Source organism: Hippocampus bargibanti, linkage group LG22, assembly GCF_051943395.1.
Source record: "Hippocampus bargibanti isolate YZ-2025 linkage group LG22, ASM5194339v1, whole genome shotgun sequence".
Taxonomy (NCBI): domain Eukaryota; kingdom Metazoa; phylum Chordata; class Actinopteri; order Syngnathiformes; family Syngnathidae; genus Hippocampus; species Hippocampus bargibanti.
In genome coordinates this window covers 1706325-1733036 of record NC_142755.1, presented here as the reverse complement: position 1 = coordinate 1733036, position 26712 = coordinate 1706325, and the positions used below count along the sequence as shown (strand labels likewise).

At 37.6% G+C, this 26712-nt stretch overlaps 1 protein-coding gene across 3 annotated transcripts in view; it reads right to left on the bottom strand.

Annotated features, from left to right (window-relative positions):
• Positions 1–26227, bottom strand: part of LOC148881548 (xylosyl- and glucuronyltransferase LARGE1) — an 81925-nt gene extending 55698 nt beyond the window's left edge. Inside the window, exons 1-4 of one of the 3 annotated variants that reach the window (XM_088989030.1) lie at positions 26048–26227; positions 25153–25303; positions 21851–21971; positions 14845–14923 (exon numbers count right to left, since the gene is read on the bottom strand). The gene's annotated coding sequence lies outside the window, so the exon portion shown is untranslated. Of the gene's footprint in view, positions 1–9453; positions 9525–14844; positions 14924–21850; positions 21972–25152; positions 25408–26047 lie in introns of those variants that run through there. The other 2 variants (XM_088989032.1, XM_088989033.1) reach the window with 2 other exon arrangements.
• Between the last annotated feature and the right edge of the window lie 485 nt (positions 26228–26712).

Here is a 26712-nt window from a genome sequence, read left to right as displayed (position 1 = left end):
TTGTTAAAGCGCTATATAGACCACTATGTATGTATTGCATTGTATTTTGGACATCTGCCCTCATTTCAAACTCATATAACTCCAGACCCATATCATTTAGGAATTAACTCTTTTTATGATGAAAGAAGACAATCTAAGGTTTCTAACACTGTATTGAATGTCTATGTCGTCCTAAAGCTCAAGATTCTGTGGGTTCCGGAATTCGAGCGACAATGACAAAAACCCTGACACTGGAGTGGACACATTTTTGCACATGTCTGCCAATGAATGAGTTCATATCTAATCTCGATGTCAACGATGTCCAAATATTTTGGCCAATCCGGATTCTCAAATAGATTTGCCCCCTGATGGCGGGAAAATAAACGGAAGCCGTTGGAGTTGACTGGATAGGAGTCGAATCGGAGCGCTTTTCAAGCAATTTCCTGTAGCTGGTGCGGCTCGACTGGACGCCCGCTGAATAGACGGGATGATGTCTTATCTGTCTTTTCAAGTGTCGGGCTTCATATACACTCAACTGCTAAGTGCAGCTCAGGATATTAAATATGGATTTTAAATTAAAAAAGAAGTACACTTGACAACCTGAGACATCTCTCCAACGGTCACTCGATGTGGTTTTTTGTCGTGGGGCATGTTAGGGTTGTTCTAGCGGCACCCGCGCGGCAAACTGGCATTTCTTGTTTCCGTTTTTATGCGCTATCGCATCAATGCGATCAAACATCTGTTGCGGTTATGACTTTTCTCGCCAAGGAGCCTTTGGGATGTTGTCGCCAATGTATGAATTAATAATGGTGGGCTTTTTTAAGGTTGACACTGTTTTCTCGTTTGTCTCTCGGCGGATTCATCTTTTCCAGTGGCTGTCTCGCACGTCGCTACGTGCTAACGTGTATAAAAACGGACGCGACCTACTGACGTGACCTGCTTATTCAGGCCCGTCAAAGTTGAGCCGACTGAGAACGTCTGCCGCTGAGGCGCGATCAAAAAGATGGATTCGGGTCTAGCTATCTGTTTGCTATCTATTAGCTGGCTAGCTATCGTTTAGCTATGTAGCTGGCTAGGTAGCTATCAGCGACTGTATCCTGTACTGTAATTATTTGTGGTATAGGGATAACCGTAGTTTGACCAGTGGGTCCAAAGTCTAAATTTTAAATTACAAAAAATAATTCACATGCAATATGAAGGAATCCATACACACAGTAAACAAAACTACCTCAGATTCTTCCCTTTTGCCAAAACGTAGAAATTGTGACGCAAATATGATCTATAGTAGACGTGCAAATAATCTATAGCGCATTTGCTCGGCCAAACCAATTCAACTTCACGACCACGTTGCCCCGAGTAATAACATCGGACTCATCTTTTTATGGTTTTACAATCTCGGGAGAGCTAGCTCAGATGACACGGAGAAGATTTTGGCCAAGCACAGACCCCCAGTTGCCACTTCTGACCCCAGACCATCGCCACCCCCAATTACAGCCTGCCCTGAAATACCTCAAAGTGTCCCTTAACCACTATTGTCCCGGGCCTTCCGGTGAGAAACTCATCAAAGTTCAATTCCCATCAAGATCTCGTCAGACCCAATCGCCGCATTTTGTCCGTCATAAGTCGAAATCACATTTCAGCAAAGCCGTTGGTGCCGCCAATTTTATTACCGGTGTGTCGCCGTCCACGAAGGGGAAGGATAGCGGCTATTCCGATGGCCGTCCATCATTTCGCAAAATGACTCATTTTGTCTCCCTTAAGTCGAAATTGCTCCGCTTAGAAAATTGATGACATTGTCAATCGATTCCATCCGAGACGTCGTTTGGGGAAAGCGGTCTGCAATTTAGGTTTCGCTCCTGGAAAGTTCTTTGACAGAATGGCATTTTTGGGATGAATTAAAACCATAAAATAATGATAATGATAATAAATGTATTTTGTTTATAAAATGTATTTTGTTTGTAAAATAAGCAAATAAATAAATGAATCAAATAGATGGATAAATAAATACATAGATAAACGAATAAATAAAAAAATTACAAATAAATTAATACAGAAATAAATAGACAAATAAATAAAATGCATTAATAAATAAATAAAAATAAATACATAAATAGATAGACAAATAAATAAATGGATACATAAATAATTAAATACATAAATAAATACACAAAATTAAACAAATACAGAATTAAAAAAATAAATACATGAATAAATAATTAAACAAATAAATAAATAAATAAATAAAAATGAGCATTGGTAATCAGGTATTGTTTCTTGTGAAAAACATGAACAAAAATCGTAAATGAAAATGCCCATTCTCCAGGTGTGTGCACCCCGGCCAGAGGGCAGTATAACGCAGATGTACAGAAAACACAAATCCGACTTTGACGCATACATAACAGAGTCGAGTCTATCTGTGCACGTTTTCAAGGCTTTTCAATGCTTTTCTTCAGATCTCGCTGTGACAAAAATCCAAACCGAACATCTGACTTTGCAGACAAGTCGCCCAACGACTTAGTCCAGCCTCTGCGTATATTTTTGTCTGGATTTAGCTCTCCTCGCTCGCCAACGCCTCGACCGAAATCAGTGCTGACAACACTTGAGTAATGGCACCCTGCTTTGGACGGGAATCTCATAAAGCTTCCGATAGGGTCTTCTATCTCGCCGTAACCAGGATGGATATCTCCCCTAGCGCAATTTAGACACTTCATTTTAGGCTCAAAGGAAAGCATGCGACGGCGCAAAAAAACATTTTAAATCCATCGCAGATTCGCTACTTTGTGAAACTAATTGAAGACGTCATGAAAGACATACGCGTACGTTTGACCACTCCCGAATTACAACCCTTACATCTCTCAAACCTGCCTCCGGTTAGTTCCCGCAGAAATGCCAAGTATATCTCCGATTGCAAAGCTAAATGTCAACCCCTGTTCCGAGGTGTCCATCATTGACTGGTTCTCCCCAAGTGTAGGTACCTCGCCAAAGTGGTGAAATGTTTGCTAATTGCGGCTGGCATTCAGTAAATATCACACAAACAGGGAAGTTACGGAAGGTATTTCGTAAAACGAAGGAAAAAAATAAATACTAAATACTGGGATACTATTGATGCGCGATGGCTAAGATGTGGATTAATTGGAGCAATATGCAGTCTACTCTGCTAAACTATCCACAAGGAGCTTTATTTTCTTTTTAATTAATCCCCAGCCTTTAATTACACTCTATTTTATCAGTGTCACTGAAATCTAAAAAAATAAAATCCTCCAAACAAGGCATGACCTATGAAAAAAATAATAAAAATACAAATAAAAAAAGATCCTGGTTTGTTTTGGAAAGTTCTTTGACAGAATGGCATTTTTGGGATGAATTAAAACCATAAAATAATGATAATGATAATAAATGTATTTTGTTTATAAAATGTATTTTGTTTGTAAAATAAGCAAATAAATAAATGAATCAAATAGATGGATAAATAAATACATAGATAAACGAATAAATAAAAAAATGACAAATAAATTAATACAGAAATAAATAAAAGCAATCATTAAAATTTGTGGATTTTTACATTTGACAGGAAAAAATAAAAAATAAAGACATAATAATTAGGTATACAAAATGTATCCAAATTGCATAGCTGTCACGCTAAACAAACTAGCGCAAAATAGCCCAAACGCGACGGTTAGATAAGGAAATATTACATCAGATAAAATAGTGTTCATTGTTGTCATATAAGTGTGCTTTTAATTTGAAGATTAGATTTTTGGTGTGATGCTAATGGTGTGATGCTAAAGGTGGGATCCTAATGGCTGGATGCTAATGGTAGGATGCAAATGGAGGGATGCTAATAGATGGCGGTATGCCAATGGCGGGATGCTAATAGCAGGATGGTAATGGCAGGATGCCAGTGGCCGCATGCTAATGGCGGGATGCTAGTGTGGGATGCAATTGTTTGTACACCGTATTATTAGTTAATATATTTGTATTGGATTTTTTTATATATATGGTGATTGAACATTTAACAATTGCGCTAAAATTTAGCGGCTAAATGAACAAGACCAAAATAGCTCAAATGCTATGATGGAATTATTTTTTGTCATACAACCGTGCTTTTATTTTGAAGGTATGATTTTGTGTGATGCTAATGGCGGGATGCTAATGATTGGATGTTAATGGCGGGATGCTAAAGGCGTATTATCAATGAATATATTTGGCCGCCTGAAAACGGATTATTTGGATTTATTTTTTTGTATATTGAGATATTGTTTGGGATTTTTTTTCCAATTTCGATTTTGGTCAGACTTTCTAGAACAGATTCTTCACAATTATATTCTTGTCGCGCTTGCAGTTTGGGATGTACTTTTCCTTGTTCGCATGCTAATGTGTTTGTTTCCCTTTCAAGCGCAATCTTCCAGCCGTCACGGAAGGGAGAAAAGTGTCACTGTCGTTGTCAGCATGTCGTGAGCAATGCGGGGAAATTAATCGGCCGAGACTCTTTCCAAAGGCATACATTTATCATGTAAAGGTATAAATTAAAAAAAGGGGTGGGGGTGGAGAAACTGAGGCACATTCATCTTCATCCAGGCAAAAAATAGCCAAATCGGCAGAAAATGAACACAGCCGACTGCTTTGATTACATTTGCTTACATGTGGGGAAGATGATTGGTTGGAGTTCAGTTGTGAGTTTAGCGTGTTTCGGTTTGAAACAATGCTTAACCTTAGAAGTAGAAATACAAAATACAGGAGCTGCTGGAACCATTCTTGTGGTGCCATCTTGAAGTTAAAAAAAAATAACTAAATAATAATAATATTTCATTTCTAAGCGCTTTTCAAAACTCTCAAGGTCACTTTACAGTCAAAAGATACGTTTTTCTGTGGATGAGCAGTGGCAGCCACAAGCGCCAGCGTTCACTCAACCCCAAAGTAACTCAAATAGATACAAAGCTAGGTCACTAGCTAATAGATACAGTCACTGACAGATAGCTACCTAGCCAGCTAGACAGCTAGATACTGTGGTTAAATGATAGCTAGCTAGATAGCTAGACAGCTAATAGATAGCTAGGTAGCTAGCTTGATAGCTGGCTAGACTGTCATAAGTCTTCTCTCATAAGGAATTCTGTCAAACGCAAATTCCTTAATCCGGAAAATAAAATCATATGTATTAACGTGTTTTACCACTAAATGATAGCAAAGATCAATTCCTTACACAGAATTACAATCCATGTAAAATTGTGTAATTTTTGCTCTCTCTCTCTCTCTCTCTCTCTCTCTCTCCAGCTGTAGCATCCATTGACAAAAATTGAATTTTAGCAATCAACTAATCCAGAAAATTTTGATTGATGACAGCTATGACTCATCACATAGATAGAAATCGTCCAAACATCTCCGAAATATGAAATCAGGTGCTAAACTGACGCCGCGGATGTCACAAAATTATAAATTGTTACCATTTTATTCCCGCGAGAGCTACCAATTCGAGCCTGTTCTTGCTAATGCTGCATTTTTTTTTCTTTTAAAGGCGTGCCAAGCAAAATAGTTATTGCGAGATAAAGAAGGCCAAGAGTCAGACAAAATCAATACCAGGCTTTTTATCTTACTTCTGCAAGGCGCATAGAGAGTGAAAAAAATGGGCTAAAAGCTGCTTTTCAATGGAAATGACCAACATTAATTAAATGCATAATGAATTTTGTCATGTCGTTTTTTTATAACTGTTCATTTTCCTTTTCCTCAGCACGCCTATTTCACTTAATTATGTTTTTTTTTGTAGGGGAGGAGGGGGTGTGTATTGATCCGCAGGTCAGGGATATTTTTTACCGTAAGCGTTTAGTACCAAAAAAAACAAGTCAATTTTAAGCATATGGAGGAAGGTGTTACGAAAAAAGGTCATATTTCATTTATAGATGTAAACACCTAACCGGGATAAAAAGCCACTGAGGCAGAAAACGGAGTGGTGTTGTGGGTCAGTGCACGGTGCCGCTGAACAGTCGCCCAAGAGCAGTGATGAAAACTGTCAAATTTACTTTTCAATGTCACCGGAGCCCTTTTGGGCAACAGGAATGTTTGTACAGAATTAATTATTCCTCTAAAAACTCAAAAGTCAAAAATAAATAAATAAAATAAAATACAATAAAACAATAAAATTGCAATGCCCTAAAAATAAATGACTAAAAATGAAAATAAATAAATAAAATACACAAATAAAATACAACAAAGTAAATAAAAAAAATTAAAATGAATAAATACATATAAAAATGAATAAATAAAAATTAAATAAATCAAATCAAATAAATTAAGTAAATAGAGTAAATAAAATAAATATGGCAGCCATGGTTTTGTTTTTGTGATTGCATGTAATCAACGGCGTGGCGTCGTGTGACGAGACTGGCCGCCGTGCGTTTTCATGTCTTATTTAACGTACACTTAGCGCTTATATATATGGCCTTTATCAATTATTTAGAGGGCACACTTCAAATGCTCACGGGATAATTAATCTCAAACGTAGCTGACTCCCCTATTTGCGGTTCCATTTGTCTTCCACCCCCCATTCCATTTTTTGTATGTTTATAAATGTGATGGTGGGGAATTGAAACACCGCGCTTGCACGAACACATAATGAGTTTTTTGTTGTTGTTTTTTTTAAGATTGCTTTCATCATTGGACGTTAGTATTGCTATGGTGGCCCACCCTTCCTCTCAGATCTCCCCGCCAGTCTTCTCTTTGGAGTAAACATTCTACGACGACAATCAGATTGCGTTAAGATCAGACTGAGCTTAATGAGGGTGAGCGAGTGCGACAGAAAAAATAAATAAATAGACAGAGCGATAATAGGATGGAGCAAAAACAAACAAATGATCATAATAATCAAGGATGCAATTCATGGCAGCTAGTAAATGTGCAGTTGGGGGTGATTCCCTCCCCCTTTTCCTCCCCCCAAGGTGTGGTGGTATCACCTGAGACAACAGAGTAAATTATTTTCAAGGAATATTATATAATATATATAGAAAGCTCACAAAAGGGGGTTTTCAAAATGCCGAAAGAGGCAATAAGAGAACAGATTAAACGTAAAAATTGCAAGCGTGGAGCTGCCCAAGCATCATTTCCGACATTATAAGAATAGGTAGAATATGGAATGATGAATTATTCATTTTTTTCTTCTTCTAATGACTCGATGAGACAGAGAAATTAGTTATCTGTGAAAAGTATTCCCCCCCAACACGAAATTGTGGTGATGACATTCTTACACAGATGGTGAGTTCATTTGATACTTTTGGCCAAAGCGACGCTATCTGTGGATCGTTAAATTAAATACCGATGGGATACGCCCAGCTTAATTTGAATTCTGTTTTTTTTCTCACACTTTAAATAAATTAATTAATTAAACGCAAACAGATAGACAAATAGACAAACTAAAAAATATATAACACATTAATTCAGTAATTACAAATAAATACAAGTGCATAGACAAATAAATAGATCACCAAACAAAAAGAAAAAAATAAATAAATACACAGACAAACACACAAACAGATGAATAAATAATGACATTAAAAAAACAATACATAAAAACTGAATAAATAAATAAATATAAAACGAATAAATAAATAACTACACGAATAAACAAATAAATAAATTAACAAATAAATATAAAATTAATAAATACATAAATAAATAAATAAATTAAAAAAACGAATGAATAAGCAAATAAATAAATAAATAAGAAAATATAAAAAAATAGACAAATATAAAAATAAACAAGCAAATAAAAAAATAAAAAAATAAGCAAATAAATAAACTAATAAATAAACAAACAAACAAAGAAATAAATACATAAATAAATATAAAAAACAGGTGAGACATCAGTTATATTTGGGGAAATTGTTGAGTGGATATTAAAAATTATATCCACATAAATTTACATGTACTTAAAAAAATGCAAGTATCCGCCCTTGTATTTTTTGGTATCATTTTCACGGAACGACAATGGTGAAAAGACAACAAAACAACAGAAAATGAGGATACAATTTGCATGCATGGAATTTTACTGCTTGCGCAAAATATCGAAACGGCTAGCGACATCAATCAGCACCCCCTAATTGAAAAATGAATCCATGATTTTGCAATAACCGGAATTGGAGCCGCCATTTTTCAATAGTCCATTTTTAAAGTCATAGTAGCTTGTTTTTACCGATGCCATTTGTTATGCATGACTGAATCATCGGTAGGCATTTGCTCTCAGTTGCTCACCCCAAAACACCCGGTGCTAAGACACCTTAGGAAAGCCACATTCACGAGGGTGTGTATTTCCCAATTCTCGCCGGCACCCAACTGTGGCCAGCGTAATAATCATCCCTCTAATATTGCTTTTGCCTCAGGTTTCATCCTAATTAGCTTAACGTGATCAAGCCAAGCTCGGCGGTGACCCATTTTGGAGAATGATCATTTAGCATCTCTTGGTGTGAGGCTAGGTTGATTTAACCCAATAAGGGGAAGGCTCAATGTACAAAAGGAAAAGGAAAAAAAAACGGGTTTCGGGAAACTGAATATTGAAACTATACAACAATTGCTTCCATCTAATTTCCGATCGGCTTTTTAATCCTCAGCGATGTCTTTGTGGAAGCTAAATAAAATGCAAAACAGAGCCGCCAATGAGCCACGGTAGATAAGCCGACGCCAAGCTAATTTGTCTCGTTGAAGAGAGTAATGGATTTTAGGTTCAAGTCCAAGCGGATGCAGTGCCAAAAGACAGCTGCGACCATTGTCGACACGGGCCAATTACAATGTCACCCCCCAAAAAATCAATAAAATAAGAAAAAAAGAGACAGAAGGTTTCAAGTTAATCAAATTGAACGTAGCAAGCCCATAAAAAGTAGCCAATTAATAGCCAGTATTTTTTTTTCATAACCTGCCCAAAAAAATGTTCCACAGAATGTTCCTAGAAACTGGGATTTGCACCATAAAGTGAGACTTAACAGCCAATTTAACAAAGAAGAACATTATTTTTGAAGTACCCAGCCTAGTTTCTATTGACTTTAACAAAAATTAATACAATGAAGCCACCATGAACAGGCAGTTACCATTGTTAGCTTAGCTAGGCTCCAGGACCTCATCTCGTTAGCATTTTTCTTAACCCCGCCGGCCAACAAGATGTGGCTTGTTGATTTCTGACGCACGCTCAAAACACGATCATGATTTCATGAACGATCCGTGTCATTTTCCTCCGGCACTCTTTTTAGCCCGCTTCAGCTGTGCTGTCAATCAAAATGAACCGGGTATAAAACAACGCTAGCGCCGACCCACTTGAGTGTGACCACATCCCGGCGTCAGCACTGCACGCGGTGTTGAAAACCTGCCTTATTTCAATCACATGCTGGCGTACTTTCACTGACACGGGTGACAAAACGCAGCGGGCTGACAGACGGGGGGTCGAATGGGGGGCTGTGGGTGGGGCAAACCACACGGTAATAGATTCAGCGTGCTCACCTCGGGGACAGCTGTGATAAATATCAGGTGGGCCGAATGCAGCGCGCTAGCAGGATACAGCTCATTCCACAGCAGGCCAAAGACGTATACCAGGAAATGACTCGTATTGTACATCTCACTGAATAGCTAATGACACGCTGCGCACGTTGCAGACGCGGTGGGAAGTATCTAAGACATGCCTTGGGAAGGAGATTGAAAATCACACAGTGTGGGTGTTATAAAAGTCCAGGAATTTATTTTTCAAATACTACATTATACCGCATACACCATAGCTAGGTAGCTAGGGAGCTGGGTAGCTAGACTGCTAGCGAGATTGCTGGCTCGATGGTTAGAGAGATCGATAACTTGGCAGCAAAACAGCTACACTGCTACATTGCTAGATATGTACATAGCTAGATAGCTAGATTGCTAAATAGATAAATGCAGGGAGATTATAGATTTTTTTAATATTACATTATACTGCATACTTCATAGCTAGGTAGCTGGGTAGTTAGGTAGCTAGATTGCTTGTGCGATGGTTAGATAGCAAGATAACTTGACAGCAAAACTGCTAGATAGGTACATAGCTAGATTGCTAAATAGATAGATAAATGCAGGGAGATTGAAAATCACACGGTGTGGGTGTTACAAAAGTCCAGGTATCTATTTTTTAAATACTACATTATACTGCATACTCCATAACTAGGTAGCTGGGTAGCTAGGTAGCTGGGTAGCTAGATTGATCAATCATTACACAAGCCGCAAGCAATTGAAAAAGACACAAAATGGAGATTATTTGACGACAAAATCGTATTAGCATCACAAGCACCTTGTTTCACAAGCAGGGAAAAACAAGTGAGCGCAAATTTGTTATCTTAAAGAGTGTTCGTGCGCGCCAGACGACACAGTCACTCGCTACGTATCCCATGGTAACGCGCAAGAATGAAAAGCTTTCTTCCCGGCTTGCTCAGATCCTGACAGCTAGAAAGCATCCAATCCACGTACATGCAGCCCCTCCCCATTATCCCCGTTAGCCATGCTGCAGGCTGTCGCCAAAACCTGGCGTCGCCATTAGCACACGGGAACGGGAAAGTTGTCTTAGAAATACATTTTGTAGTGCTTTGTGTGGTTTAGGTGAAAATGGCGGAATTATCATTCATTGAATATATTTTAATTAGCAAGCTACCATGAAAACAAAATTAGCTAAATATATTAGGAGTTATATATATTTGTTGTGATAATGTCACTAGCCTCCTTGTAATATAGTTTTAGAGTAACTATGCTATCTCAAAATGCATATAACCCCTTTATTCTTTCAATACGCCGCAGAATTGGCGCTAAGCTAATTTGTTTTTGTTTTGACGGAAGATCCTATGAAACATCTCTTTTAGTTGAAAAGTTCTTTTAACTTTCTGCTATTTTAAAATGTTGCTAAGTTCTTGGCTACTTTGGATGGTAGCTAGCTAACAATGCTAGCTAGCATGTATGTGTGGTCAACTAATACAAAAAATCTTAATGCTGAAATCTGGGGTTTGATAGGCTAGTCTACATTTTGGGGGGGGTACACAAATATGGTGCATGGTCGTTTGAAAATATCACAAAAAATTCATTAGCTTCGCAAAAAAAAAAAAAAATACTACGCTGTCATTGACAGTTGAGTGTAGCCCAAGTTGAAGTGGTAGGTCTGAAGGTGGAGTACATCCTTCTGGAGACACGGACCGACGGTCTCACTTGAAGCGTATGTGGTTTTTAATTTCGAAAGGAATAAATCATCTTCCCGTATCGCTTCGTCAGTGCGGCGGTTGGAGAGGTGACGGAGTAAGTGGGTGAGACACTAGTAGACGGAGATAAGGCCCTTATTAATAAAAGCAAGGGGGTTCAAACGGGGGTCAACAGCCCCATCGCTGATTTTGAAGTGAAGAGAACTGGGGCCAGTTTGGGGCTGGCTACCTAGCTAGTTATCAATTTGCTATATATTAGCTATCTAACTAGCTAGCTAGCTAGATTTTTTGTGGGACTCTGTCGCTCTCAGAAAACATGCTAGGGGTTGTTTTTTTTGGAATAATTTTCCTCCCATCAGACAGGCCAACTCCATTACACTTCTTGTATTATATTGTATTTGCAGCCATTTTTTTTCTTGTTCTTCTTCCTCTTTTTTACCTCCATCTGTTTCAATCTTGTGCGTCATTAGTTTGATGTGAGACTTTCCACTTGGAAAATTTTGATAGCCAGGGTAGCAGGCCCGGGCATCGTTTTTCTGGTTTTTGGGCACGTTGTCGGTTTTTAAACGTTACAAGTCATCAGATTTTTTTCATTGAAAAATATATTTGAATATGTTCAATGGATTTTATTGTGCATTTCGTGGCATAATTAACATTTCTTGGATAAAAATTTCAATCAGGTGAATCAATGAGTACAAATGAAGTGAAGCAATAACATAAAACTAATTCAAAAGTGAATCAATTCTGTTGAGTCAGCTTATTATTCTTTTAAATATGATAATATAATTTAAAAAAAAAAACAACGAATGTGAAAGCTTGCGTTCAGTGCCTGGTGGAAATTATGTAAATGTGGACATTCAAATTACAATGAAATAATTACAATGTAAGGCAATTAATTCAAAAGGGAATTTTGGATGTCCAATCAATAACTCGGAGGCAATGAATAGTTGATCCCCCAAAAATTAATAAATAAAAAGCTCCGCTTTTTAATTGATTCAAAGGGGAAAATAAATGATTGGAAAGCGAATGCGTCGGAATATAATTTAAATGGAAAACCACAAGCACCAGAAAAACCACCATTTACGATTTGCCATTTTGGGGGGAGATATTTTAAGACTAATTTGCATATTACAGACAATTTTCCTCATCTAAAAATATTTTTAAAATATATATTCAGATGCCAAAAAAACGATTTTCCATTTTTTAATGCTAATTTGTACATTTTCCGCATAAAAATATTTTAAAAAATTCAGATAGAAACATTTTCCATATTTTTTAAAGACTAATTTGCATATTACTGGCCATTTTCCTCATAAAAATATTTTAAAAAATAAGTTTTCAGATGAAAAAAAAAACAAATTTTCCATTTTTTAATGCTAATTTGCACATTTCTGACCATTCCGTCATATACAAATATTTTTTAAATACATTTTCAGCTGAAAAAAACCTAAGATTTTCCATTTATTTTTTTCAAGACTAATTTGCATATTACTGACCATTTTCATCTTATACAAATATTTTTTGTAATTTATTTTCAGATGAAAAAAAAATGCTTTTCCATATTTAATTTAAATAATTGCTTTAATTTAAATCGAAATATGGAATGAGCGTTTAACATGAAAAGCTAACAGACAACCAAGCATGACACTGGTTACATTTGATTTAAATTTTGGCCACGTTTTTTCCTTTAATTCCGATTTAGTCGATGGCAGATGGGATTGGGGGAGGGGGGCTTTATGGGGGGGTCTTTGAGGCGACCGACAGACTGGTGGCGAGCCAACCAACAGGCCGCATGGGTCGGCGTGCTCGCCAAGGAAATAATATATGAGTTGATCATGAATATGCCACATTTGATTTCAAAAACATGAAAGGGGGGGCCGGGAAGAGGGGGCAGCTGGGGGGGGGGGGGAAAAGCAGGCCAGGCGTCTGGGGACAGCCAGGCAGAAACCGGATCAAGTCCATTATTATTTTTAGATTGATTTCTGGAGGCGTGTTTTGGTCTCCCTCTAGTGGTTGTAGTTGTTTGAGTCATTTCTCAAGGAGGATAAAGAATATATGCATGCAGGCACGGCTATGTTTTTGCACAGTGAACAGCATTTTCTATCGTCATTCATATCTATGGAGATAGCACTGTTTTTTTGGGGGGGAGGGGCTACAGGGTGGCGTATTTTATCTCATCAATGAACACGACCCGTGTGGCGCGAATAAAATAAAAGTGCATCACGTACCTGCGTGTTTTCTGCCGCTCAGACGATGACAAAAAGGCTGATAGGCGGGCGTTGACGTTCCATCCATCAAAACAGGGGCCGGCTCATAAATCGCCGGATAACGCTCCTCTTCGCTCGGCGCCTTGTCACGTCGCTTTCACCGATAACGCTCGCTATATTGCTACGAGTTGCGCTTTTATGAAATGGACGCCGACACCTGAATTGGCGTCCGTCGAAGCGATCGATAAGTTCAGAGTAAATGCGAGTTTCGGATACTATTTTGTTTCTATGCAGAAAATCGTGAAAGTCATTTATTTTAATGTGATTCTTTTTCATTGCCATTATTTTTTTGGGTCCATTTCAATTTTATAATAATAATAATACATTTCATTTATAAGCGCCTTTCAAAACGCTCAAGGTCACTTTACAGTCCCAGGATTGTTTTTTCTGCAGGTGAGCAGCGGCAAGCACATGCGCCAGCGTTCACTCAACACGGATGAAACTCAAATAGATAGAAAGCTAACTAGCTAGCTAACAGGTAGCTAATAGATATCCAGCTAGACAGTTAGCTAACTCGCTAGATAGCCATATAGCTAATAAATAGCCAGCTACATAGCCAGCCAGCTGGCCAAATAGCTAATAGATAGCAAATAGATAACCAGCCAGGTAGTTAGCTAATAGATGAGTGGGTGATTTCTTTCCCTTCTGCTGCAGTATAAAAAAATTCAACATAGCCCATCTGCAGTCTCTCACCGCAGTTTCCTCCCGAATTTGATGCTAACGAAACGTGATGTCATTTTCTCAGACGTTTTTCGCTTTTTAGATGCCATGGATGCCTGCAGGTGTTTCTTCGGCATTGATGGGAAATCATCACAATACCATGTTACCTCATTAATTATAATCCTAGCAGTCGTAATGACTTGTCAAACCCCAACATGGCGGGACTTGGATGGAAAACAACAACAACAAAAAATGACTGTTTTAAGTTAGCGTAGCTTCCAGGAGCACGCCAAGTCCTTTGTGGTGATCCAATTGGGTTGGCGGTGACTCACAACAGTGGCGGGCGGATGAATAACAATGAGCTCATCAAGCACAACACTAGAAAATGGCATTTCGGGTTCTCTATTTGGGAATGTATTCCATATTGGCGAGATGAAATTTGTTGATAAACAACGCCAAGTCCAGGATTTCAAAAAAACGTACAAACTCATAAAATATGACGTAATATGAACACCATTGTTCATAATCTTGCCATCCCTGAAAATACCATCGTTTTTGGTATATTTTGTGTCACTAAATCACTTTCATTCTGAGCAGACCAAAACGACATGCGGAGTGCACCAAGGATCAATCTCGGGGCCCTTTCTGTTTAACTCTACAGACTTCTACTTACATAAATGAAAACAAATACTTAAATAACCATAAGCAGGCCTTCGATTACAATACATTAAATGTACACAAAAGTATCATAGACTTCAACTTACCTCACCTGGCATTTATTTTGAAGGATCCTTGTCGCCTTAGTTTCTCGTGACGTCCAAGAAGTGTCATGAAGAAAAAAACCTGGGAAGAGAAAAATCATCACAGCTGAGCGTAGCTTATCACATTAAAACTGCGGAATATCAGTTATGTCGGATTTTAAGGTGCCTGGAAATAAAGGTCAACTGCCCTTTGGTGTTTTATTTTTTAATCCATCACAGCTATTTTAACACGTCGTATTAATTCACTGACATTCACGAATTTATTCGTGAATTGAAAATATGACGTAGAGCGCTATTCCTGAATTTGTTCAGGTTTTTTTTTCATGCTTGGGTGCCGATAAAGCGCTGGCCATGGCTTCTGGCAATGTGTTTTTCCCCCTTTATTCAATGTTAGCTCTTTGTTGCGACTTTAGCTGTTGTCAAAGTGCGATATAAAACACTATGTACGTATTGTATTTTGTACATCCGCCCCCATTTCAATCTCAGATAACTCCAGACCGATATGACTTAGGAATTAACTATTTTTTTCTGATGAAAGAAGAGTGACTAAGGTTTCTTACGCTACATTAAATATTTATGTCGTCCTAAAACTAAATATTCTGTGGCTCCTGGAATTCCAGTGACAATGACAAAAAACCCTGGATAAGACCACAGGGGGAATTGTGGAGAGGAAAAAGGGGGAAGACTTCTCATGCTCAACCGGAGGTGTGCAACAATTGACCCGGCACCAGCTGTCACATCCCATCATGCCCGTTGTGTTATTCCGGCAACGGCCTCTGACAGGAAGGTGTGGATAGTCCAGAGTGAACTCTTAACGTGTGCGCAGTCAGAGGCGACAGAGGGCCACATATGGCTGCCTTTCTCCCTCCCTGAGGGGTTGTCGCGCAAGAGGCTACGGACCAGAATAGCTTGTTTATTCTGCCTTGACTGTCAGGGCGGCGGCGGACACCCTATCACAAAGTGTATTCCTGGAACCGGTGCGGTGCCCGCAGAAGCAATTACACGGCCAGTCCTGTTTAATTTCATCCAGTCGGGAGTGTTTGAAAGGCGTCGGTCGCTAACTTGGCTGCTCGTGGGAGGGAACATCTGGCGGTTGTTGAGAGATATTGACATTTTGCTTTGGGTAATTTTTTTGACTGTTCCAACTCGGTTGTCTTGGCTAAAGCGAAGCGCTGAATGGCAACAATCGGAGGAAAAACGTTTAAACGTGATTTCAATCGCAATTATCTGGTGTCGTTTTGGTTTTTCTACGAAGAACGAAAATTATTCACTTTCGAAAATCCAATTATGGAACACTTCAGAATCAGAATCAGAATCAGAATACCTTTATTCGTCCCGCAATGGGGAAATTGCAACACTTGTACCTAAAACAAAGCGTGACTTGAAAAGACTTCAGGATTAAACACAAATGAAAATAAATACATGAACGAACGAATGAACGAATAAATAAATGAATACGTGAATAAAAATATATAAATGAATCAATAAATAACCGAATAAATAACTGAATAATAAAAAATAAATAAACAACTGAATAAATTAAGACATATACAAATATATCAATAAAAAAATAAAAATAATTGAAATGAATACAAATACACAAATTAAATTGTTAACTAATTAAATAATTGATTAATTAACTACAAATAAATACAATAAACAAATAAATACATCAATAAATAAGTGAACAAATAACTGAATAAAAATAAATGAATAAATGAACATACACATATAAATAAATAAATAAATAAATAAATAAATAAATAAATACACATATACGTACAAATAAATAAAATTAAATACTAATAAACAACTAATTAAATGGTTCAAAAATCAATTTGATTAATTAAAAACAAATAAAAAACAAATAAAAAATACACAGATAAATCAATAAATAAATACATTGTGAATTCAAAGTGAGAAAAACAACAACAACAAAAAACAAAAACAAAAGAACTAAGTCAATTTACACCAAATGAGGGTACAAGACACAGGTGGACAAGCACACATTGAAAGCGGTTCTACAAATTATTCATAGAAGTATGAAAATATTACATTTGCTGGTGAGTGGGGAAAAACAAGCAATGGAGACAGATGAAACCGAGCGACATTGTGGGGGGGGGAGGCTGTTGGGAGAAGGTCGGGCCACCTCATTACGCTGATGGAGTTGACATTATTTCAGTGTCACAACCAGGCTGGAGGAATCAGAAAGCAAATGATTTGCTTGGGTCTCCGCTGATCAGCTCCATTCATCAACGGCGGCGAGCTGGCGTACGCCTCATTTATTTCAATTATGATCACACTCCCCGCTTGTGTCATGTCGCGCCGTGTTTGCTCCGTTTACCAGCACAAAAAAAAAAACTACAAAAACAAAACTTGTGTTGTTGTGAAAAATGCTTCATACGGCTACCTGTAGTTTTGTTTATTGACAGAAATTAGCTAGCTAGTTAGCCAGCTAGTCAGTTAGATAGATAGATAATAGACAGTAAATACATAGCTAGCTAGATATCCAGCTAGTCAGTTAGATAGCTAATCGACAGCAGAGAAAACCCACGCAGACACGGGAAGAACATGTAAACTCCGCATTGGAACGCCGGATTGGCCAGTCCAAAATGTCTACTGATTAGTCGCCGTTTCTGCGCTTCCGTGTCGGGTGGTTAGCCACCACCCGAATAAATTCTGCCGGACAGATGGTGTTTTTGCAGCTTCCAGTGATTCGATGCTGGTCAAGGGTTACAACAACGAGGGGAATAAAACTCTAAAATATGATTTCAACCGATACTTCGATGACCCACGCCCCCGCCGCTTCCACATTAGCACCGCGACTTTCACCCGCGACCTCCGCCGCGCTTGATGGATCCTCCCGCATTTATAGGAAACAGCCCTTTCGCTAATTTCAACTAATCCTTTCAATCAGCCCACCATCTGCTTGCGGCCGCCCCGGATTCCCGACCCCCCCCATCTACCCGCCACCGCACGCACCCGCACAGAAGCTGATATTCACCGGCGGCTCAGAAGCTTTAATCACGTTAGCTGGAAAACGTGGGTGGAAGTGTCGCGAGTGACAGGTGACGGCGTGTCACCTTGGCGGGGAAGATCGGCTTTGGGGAGGAAGGAAGGCTCAGATTTACGAAATTAGCCGAATCCGTTTAATTCAAAATGGCTTATTCGGTGATCGTTAAAAATACGTTAAAAAAGCCATCTTGGATTAAGCCATTATTTATCCCGCCTCATTTTGAAACGCTGGACATTGATTGGAGTGCAAGTGTGGCAATTATCGGACAATTAAGAGAGTGTGGTGGGGGGCAGCCTTGACATTTACACCAAACCTTCCACGGGCATGCTAATTCGCGCTAATAGAAGCAACGGATGGCTATTCTGAGGGTCGACACAACTAATGTCGATCGGGGAGCATAAATATGCAGCGGGGGGGTATTTGTTTGGCGCATTCTTAGCGTTGTAAACATGACAACATTTGGCCACGCGGTAGTTTATTCCCCACGTATGTCGTATACAGAGATGCAGCGTATTTTATTTATTTTATTTTTATTGACTCATTATTTTTGTATTATTATTATTATTATTTTAATTATTCGAGTTTAAGTGACATTGCGAAAGAATTACTTCTGATACATAAATTGGGGGGGGGGACAATGAGACAATGCAATACAAGAAATGAATACATATGATTAAAATGAATTCATTCATTCATCTGTTTATTCGTCCGTTCATTCTTTCATTCCTTATTTCGTTCATTTATTCATCCATTCATTTATTTATTTATGTATTCATGTTTTTCATTCATTTATTTATTCATTTGTTAATTTATTCATTCATTTATTCATTCATTTATCTATTTATTTGTCAACCATTTATTTAGATATGTATTTCTTTGTCTCCAGTTTGTTTATATATTTATCTATCTGTGTATCTACCCATTTATTGATTGATTGATTTATCCAATCATTCATTTATCTATTTATTTGTTTACCATTGATAGTAATCTATCTAGATATTTATTGATTTGATATATATATATATATATATATATATATATATATATATATATATATATATATATATATATATATATATATATATATATATATATATGTATTTTTTTTAATGATGGTTTTTCGCCTCAGCAATTGTGAGCGGTTCTCCCACTCCACTTAATTGCAACAATGAAATAGTGCGCTTTTAAAGTCCTTTGCTTTGAATATGGAGTGTGTGGACGGACCGCTTGCAGTGAGATGATGTCAGCTCACGTTAGCTTTTGACAAATATCAAGCGTGACTTTCGATTAAAGCACATTAAATATTGAGACAGACGAAAGGGAGCTTGTAGTTGGAAGCCCGTGAAGGATAAAAAGTGTCATTTAGCCAATGTATCTAAATCGTAATGTCTCCCAAATGATTGTTTTATGCGCTCTAATTTAGATTTCTTGGTGGGTGGGGCTGTTATATCACTTAGCGCCCTGTGCGAAAAGGTCTGTGATGACATCATGGATGACTCGGAGTATGGTAAACAAACCATCAACGACGAATGATTTCTGTAACCGCTAACTTGCGCTAACTCGACGCTAACTCGAAATACAAAATGAGGAAAGACACCTTGAAAAAAAATCATATGTGAACGCAAGATAGACACTCGCAACAACATTCACAGTCATGGATTCTTTATCCTCTGCCAAGAAACCAGTTCACGACAGTCTTTTTGGCACAGAGGCACTATTTTAAATTTGCGGGAGCCTTGAAGAAGGTCAAAAATCTCTTCTGCGACATCAGCCGCGTCATTCCTAAGCATCTTCATCGGCGTGTGCTCCCTCGCTTAGTACATTAGCCGCTAAACGCGACGGCATGTCATTTTAAGAGCCGTCGTTAGCAAAATCATGTTGACATCTGCTGCCTGATGAACTTCCCAATAAATAACGAAAGAAAGACGTAAATTAGATCACTTGCCAAGCCGATTACGTCCTCGTGAAGCTCAGCTGTCAGCAGTGTTAACCCTTTTTTTGTTTCGGGGGAAATAACCTTTCACTACCTCGTGATCCGCGGGCGCTATGTTAGCGCACGGGTACGCCGAAGGCCCGCCGGGCTTCATTTGTCACGTCAAGCTTGTCCTATATCTGTCCAAACGAGCCGTTGACTGATGACGAGAGACGACGAGAAGACACTTTGGGTCGAGTGCGCCGCCGCAAACAAATGACTTTGACGTTCGATCAATTATTTAAACTCAAATCCCATTTCACTCTTTCGCTGCCAACTGCGAATGTATCCCGAATGCTTTGAGTGACAGCGGCTCAACAAGCTGAACCTGTTCCAGATGAAAAATCGTTCAAAAGTGAGATGAATGGTCGCCAATGGAACAGGAACAGACTATTGTCTCAAATGGACATTTTGCATGGAAAAAGGCTTGTTATCTTGCTACCGATTCACTCCTGGTGGAAAAAAAAAAGAAAACAATTACAGCCAGACTCCCGGAACGAAGCTCTCTGAGAAGAAGCGAGTCAATTGATGACATGGACGCCGGCGCTATTATTGACGGCGCAATTAGCGTGTATGATGGCAGCCGAAGAAATACGGACGTTGCCCAAGGGGGAATATCCACACGGTATAATTACAGGTCAAAGTCATTTCACACTGCAGATCCCGACGCCGTTTGCTTTTTAAATCAACCGCCGCAAACATGTTGATTTTTATTTTTTTTTCCTCCGCCCCCGCCATTTTGATTAAGGTATGAATGTGTGAAGTGAAAATAAAACGCGCTCAGTCAAGAAGGCAAACTTATCTAGTGGGAGCGTCATGGAGGGAAGATTGGGACATTTCTTGAAAAATGCCTTATGCCTTAATGGCGTATTCCTGTATGGCGTCAAAATTGCTTTCATCACCTCACAAAATAATAATAATAATAATAATAATAATAATAATAATAATAATAACAATGATCATCATCATCATAATAATAGGCAGAAGAGGAAGAAGAAGAAGACTGTTGACCTTGGAGCTCATTATTCACAAGTATTGGCAGGCCAGATCAACTGATGCCTTCCTCAACTTTGCTACTTTCTTGCATTTCATTAGATGAAGATTCACGAGCCGTCCCCCTTTTACCTGTCTCTTAAACAGCTGTCTCCAAAAAACAGTGGATAAATTGGCAAAGGCACAAAATCGGGGGGGGAGAATAAAGTGCTTGGTCTGTCTGCTTGATGTATGGAAGGATCTGCCTCTGAAATCTCCGCTGAATACGAGCCCCCCAGTTTTTTCCCAAGATCAATACGGCTTTGGACAGCCGACAGTGGAAGTTGATTAAGGATGCAAAAAGGCACGTCGTGATGAAAAAAAAGTGTGTGTGTGTGTGTGTGTGTGTGTGTGTGTGTGTGTGTGTGTGTGTGTGTGTGTGTGTGTGTGTGTGTGTGTGTGTGTGTGTGAGAACAAATGGCTAGATTGATTTCTGAAAAAGGGGAAGCGCTGGATGGATGGGTGGAGGAAATTTGCATGGGCGTGGACATGCCATTCATTTGGCCGATTGTGAGTAGATGAACTTTTAAGCAGCGCAAGATGAGTTTGGTGATTGACTGACTTGCTCAAGGCTATTAAATAGAAACATAACATATACATATATATTTAAAAATAAAATAAAATCACGGCGAACAGATTCTGTGGCAAAACTGCTTTGGTTTTAGTTGCGTGCTAACGGCTATGCCAAGCTAGTGGGGGCAAAGAGTTAGCAAGTTCCCTGTTTGTGGTGGGGGCAAAAAATGTAATAAAGTTGCCTGCATAGGTTTGCGATTGCAATACATTTTTTATCTCCTTTTTAATGTTATGTATTAATAAAAAATACTCCAAAAAAAAATTGAACCAAAATATTCTCAATGTTATCCCTTTATTTAAATGTATTTGTTTACTTAAATGTATTTATTTATTTACCCCACCACACACACACACACACACACACACACAAAAAAAAAAAAAAACAAAAAAACAAATAAACATCTTACAGAACTCACCAGCAACGGATGAAATCGCAGCTCACTTCCACATTTTCGGAAGAGTGGAAAGAACACCCAATTGGGTCCTTTGATGCAGGTGCAACTTAGGGAGGGAGGGGGGGGGCAAGAATCCAGAATCCTGTGGGCACAAAAGTCACATATGGTTCAGGAAACTTGTTGATGTAAATTGCAGTGACTTCCGTCAATCACAACCTATTTTGAAGCCTCGGGGCGATGAGCTGGGCATGGCAGACGTCCACCCACACAATATCTTAAGTAAATAAATACATAAAATAAGAATGTGACAGAGGGAAGAGAATATATCATACAATTTAATGGGTAAAAATGGGAGATATTTTTGACTTGGAAAGCCATTTTAATACGCATCAATAGCCACCAATCGCCCTTGCGAGGACAACCGTGTGGCACGGCAAGCGGTTGAAAGTGTCGTGAACGTCAAGCGACTGTCCTCTCTTCCTTAGCTTCTTAATCGAACATCTCCTCCGGGGAATTTACCTGTCAGGGCCGCTTTAATGAACGAGGACCAAACGATATATCAATGCCAGAGCTGATGTCCCCCCGCACCCGCCACATCAATACGGGACAACAAAGAGAAGAAATAGTGCCTAAATTGTCCCTCAAGGTCCCTTAACTAACAATACAAAACATTTTCCAAGAACTGTGTTTTCACCACACGTCCATATTCCCATGAGAGCAGCATCAAATACATGTTTTTTTTCAGTGTATGTCTACATTTAAAATAGCTGTTGTATTAAAAGATAATACAAGAGCAGAAAAAATTATATACATACATGTATTTAGGTCATTATTTATGTAATTTGTGTATTTATTTATGCATATATGTATGTTTATGTATGTATTTCTTAGTATTTTTTTAATATTGATTCATCATTTTTATTTATTCATGTAATTCTTTGTGTATTTATGTATTTATTTATTTATGTATGTTTATGTATGTATTCCTGAGTATTTTTAATATTGATTCATGATTTTTTGTTATTTATTTATTTATGTATTTATTTCTTCATTCATTTGGGTATTTGTTTATTTGTGTATTTATTTAATTATATGTGCATTTATTTATTCATTCATTTGTGTATTTATTTATTTTGTGTAATAATTTTTTATTTATTTGTGTATTCATTTATTTATTTGTGTATTTGTTTAGTTTATTTATTTATACATTTCTGTATGTATTTATTCATTCATTTGTGTATTCATGTATTTGTGTATTTGCTTATTTTTATTCTTTCTTCTTATTTAATGTATTTATTTATTTATTTATTTATTTACAAACAGCCCACACGTTTCCCTTTTAATCATTCCATGAAAATTAATTCCGTCAGTAAAACGAATGCAACATGTCATAAAATTAATTGGAGCAAGTTAAATAGAAAAGTTCCCTACTAAAATCTCAAAACAACCTTTTACATTGAAATGAATGGAAAGGTAATTAATCCGTTCTCATGTCTCCCAGTGAACATCCCAATTTTTTTGCATTGTTTCTACAAGAAAAATATCAACATACACCATTGTACAATCTTACGATTAATTTTTAAATACATGTTTTGCAATAATATTGAACAGTAAAGGCGGTATTTTTCAATCGCAGGGTTTGTTTCACCATAATCGATACGAACATCATCCAAAAACACAACGGCTAGCAGAAGTGAAGGCCATAACGACACAAAAACAAATAGCGGATACTTTCCCCAATCCGCAGCTTAAAGATTCTCCCTTAATGATGTCTTGTTTGACCGAAAAAACTGAGATAAATAGCCACATCAATTGTACTGTCTGCCGCTGCCATTTTGTGGCCAATGCGATTTACAGACTAGCGCATCCATTGGCCAAATAAATAAATAAATAAAAATAACAATGTGGAGGAAACGCTGAGGTGCAATATTTTCCTGAGGTTGGAAAAGAAATATTGGATTTACTGCCCGAACGCATTTAAATGGCGTCGGTTGTCATTTAACGCTCCGTTTGTTGTGACAAGCGAAAAGGGAGGACATTTTTCTTTTGTGTGGACTGTTCGTCATCACACCACTTTTTATATTTTACAAGCTTGAAGTTTGACTTAACGGAGGCTCGCCGGGGGAAGGGTGGGGGGGGGTTGGATGGATCCATCATACCCTGATGACAAGATGTCAATCAAAAAGAGACAGAGTGATTTTTATTGTTTGTGTTTTGTGATGGCAACATCTCAACATGCACCCCCTTCACTTACCTCTGCAATTATATCACATTCCCTAACCACCTTCTAGAAAAAATACAATAAAATGTGTATATTTATTATTTATTGGTCAATTTTGTGGGTCCTCTCTCCATTTCAGCAAAGAAGATATACAGTCGTAGATTGCGCAACTCTTGTTAAACCAATTTGGAAACTTTGGGAACTTTTTCACGGACACCCTGGGAGTCTTTTTGTCCTGTTCTAAACTGCATTAAATGTTGTGCGAGCAGGATAAATGTAGCGAAACTTCATTTTAGCCTTCCCCCCTCCAACTCTCCCTCACTGGCTGGTACTTAAGCCACTGTTGCAAATTAATTTTATTTTTCATTCATTTCTTTTTTTTTGGGGGGGTTGCCTGTGTGCGCCACACGATGGTAGCAAAAGTCGTTATTAAATTATGAGAAAAGGCGAGGATTCAGTGAAGTTCCTCCTCTTATTGCAACATAGTTCTTTTGGGTTCAATATAACTCAGGATTATACCTAGTGGATGGAATTGTTTTTTTATATTTTATTTTATTTTAATGATTTTATTTATTTTATTTTAAGTTAGTTTTTATTTTATTGTATTTTTTATTTCATTTTAATGATTTTATTTATTTATTTTCATTTTTATTTTTTGTTAGTTTTTGTTTGGTTTAGTTTTTATTTTATTTTAGTCAATCTATTTATTGTATTCTTTTTCATTTTCATTTTCACTTTTATTTTTGTATTTTTATTTTTATTTTTTGTCTGGTTTAGTTTTAATTTTTATTTTATTTTCGTGATTTTATTTATTGTATGTATTTTTATTTTTAGTTTAGATTTTATTTTATTTTAGTTTAGTTTTTATTTTATTTTAATGATTTTATTTATTTATTTTTCATTCTCACTTTGATTTTATTTTTATTTTAGTTTAGTTTTTATTTTAGTTTTAGATTTCAATTTATTTTATTTTATTTTTATTTATTGTTTTATTTTATTTGAATTCTTTGGTTTATTTTATTTATTTTATCTTTTTACTGACAACATTGGAGCTAGTTTGCTTTTTCTACACAGCAAAAAAAAAATCTTTACTTCGACTCACCGTAAGTCCACCACGAGTACATTTGGCGTCTCCGCCAATTTATGATGGATTCTATTCAAATGTGATTTCCAACGACGGAACTTTCCTCTCATCTCATTGTCAGTAGGGGCGGGCAAGTCGATGGAAGACTTTGGGAGCATTCGGAGAAGCCCTGGAAGACAATTAATCACTCAGGAGAGGCAACCACATGAGGGGCAGCGAGACGGGCGCCGTGAGCCGAATTTCTGATGAGAACACGTTGGCGCATCAAGAGGAGGTGGGAGAAAACGAGTGAAGATGCTCAATGAAGGAAGAAGGAGGGCGTGTGCTGGAGGGGTCTAAAAGTTGCTTATCTTCACTCATCAACATGACAATGTGCATGCCATTTAAATCACATAGCTGACAAATGATTTAACACCATTTTTGAGACTGTCCCAAGGTTCGATTTTGATTGCACATACACACACATACAAACATCCTATTATGCAATAAAAATCAGAATATGCACCTCTAGGCTATTTTAGACCCATCATTTTTTATATCTGGTCACTCGGAAAAAAAGTGCATTCAAAACAGCTTTTTTTATCTTTACATTTCTTCAAACCTGTCATTTTTAAATTAAAATATTAAAAATAGAATTACAATACAGCGTCAAGTTCCATTTCCCACTGACAACCAATCAAATTACTTTAAATTGTATAGCCCGCCTACTTTCTCGAGAGCGACCAATCACAGCATGTTATATTTGCACAACTACGCCTAGTTTGTGCTTTACAAAACTATCACGTCTTCTATCTCTTTATCTCTCCCACTTCGGTTTAAGCATACAATGTTAAGTATTTTTACATATATATTAATATGACCTAAAATCCAAAGAATATTCTTATTGAGAAGTTAATTTGAATGTGCGACTCACCTGCTTCGCTCGTCAAACGTGCAAATGGAACGTTATCAACACCTGCGACGCCGATGACTCCACAATGACTCAAACGCGGAGGGAAAAGGGAAAAAGAATAAATAAAAAAAATGCAAAACTTAATATTTGATCATGACGGGCAGCTAAAATGACAACGACGTTGTTCCAAGTGACTTAAGTTAAAATTTCTGCTTCGGGACTTCCTCACACGTTGCATGAAGATGGCGTAGCGCCCCCTTGTGGGAAGGAGGAAGTAACACGTGAGGTTTTCATTGACAAAGTAAAACACTTGAGTCGGCCGAAAGCAACGTCGCAATGTAACAAAAGCATTCTAACACCGCCATGTCGACTTATTGTGAAAAACGAGGCAAACCCGGAAATCAGTTGACAAACGAACAACATTGTTTCAAAATGATAATGAAAAAAAAGTACATTACATAAAAAACAGCATTTTAAAAATGTAACTAAATGACGCAAGTTATCACATTTGACAAAAAAATAAAATCTTCGCTCGAACGGTAAAAAAAAAAAACACGCGTTTGACACCCGTTGCCTAAAACAAAGACAATGTCGCCGCCTTGCGGACAACAAACAACAATACAACGCCACTGTTGAATTTTCATGCATTTCTTTAATATATCAGTTCTTCATATTCACAACAAATA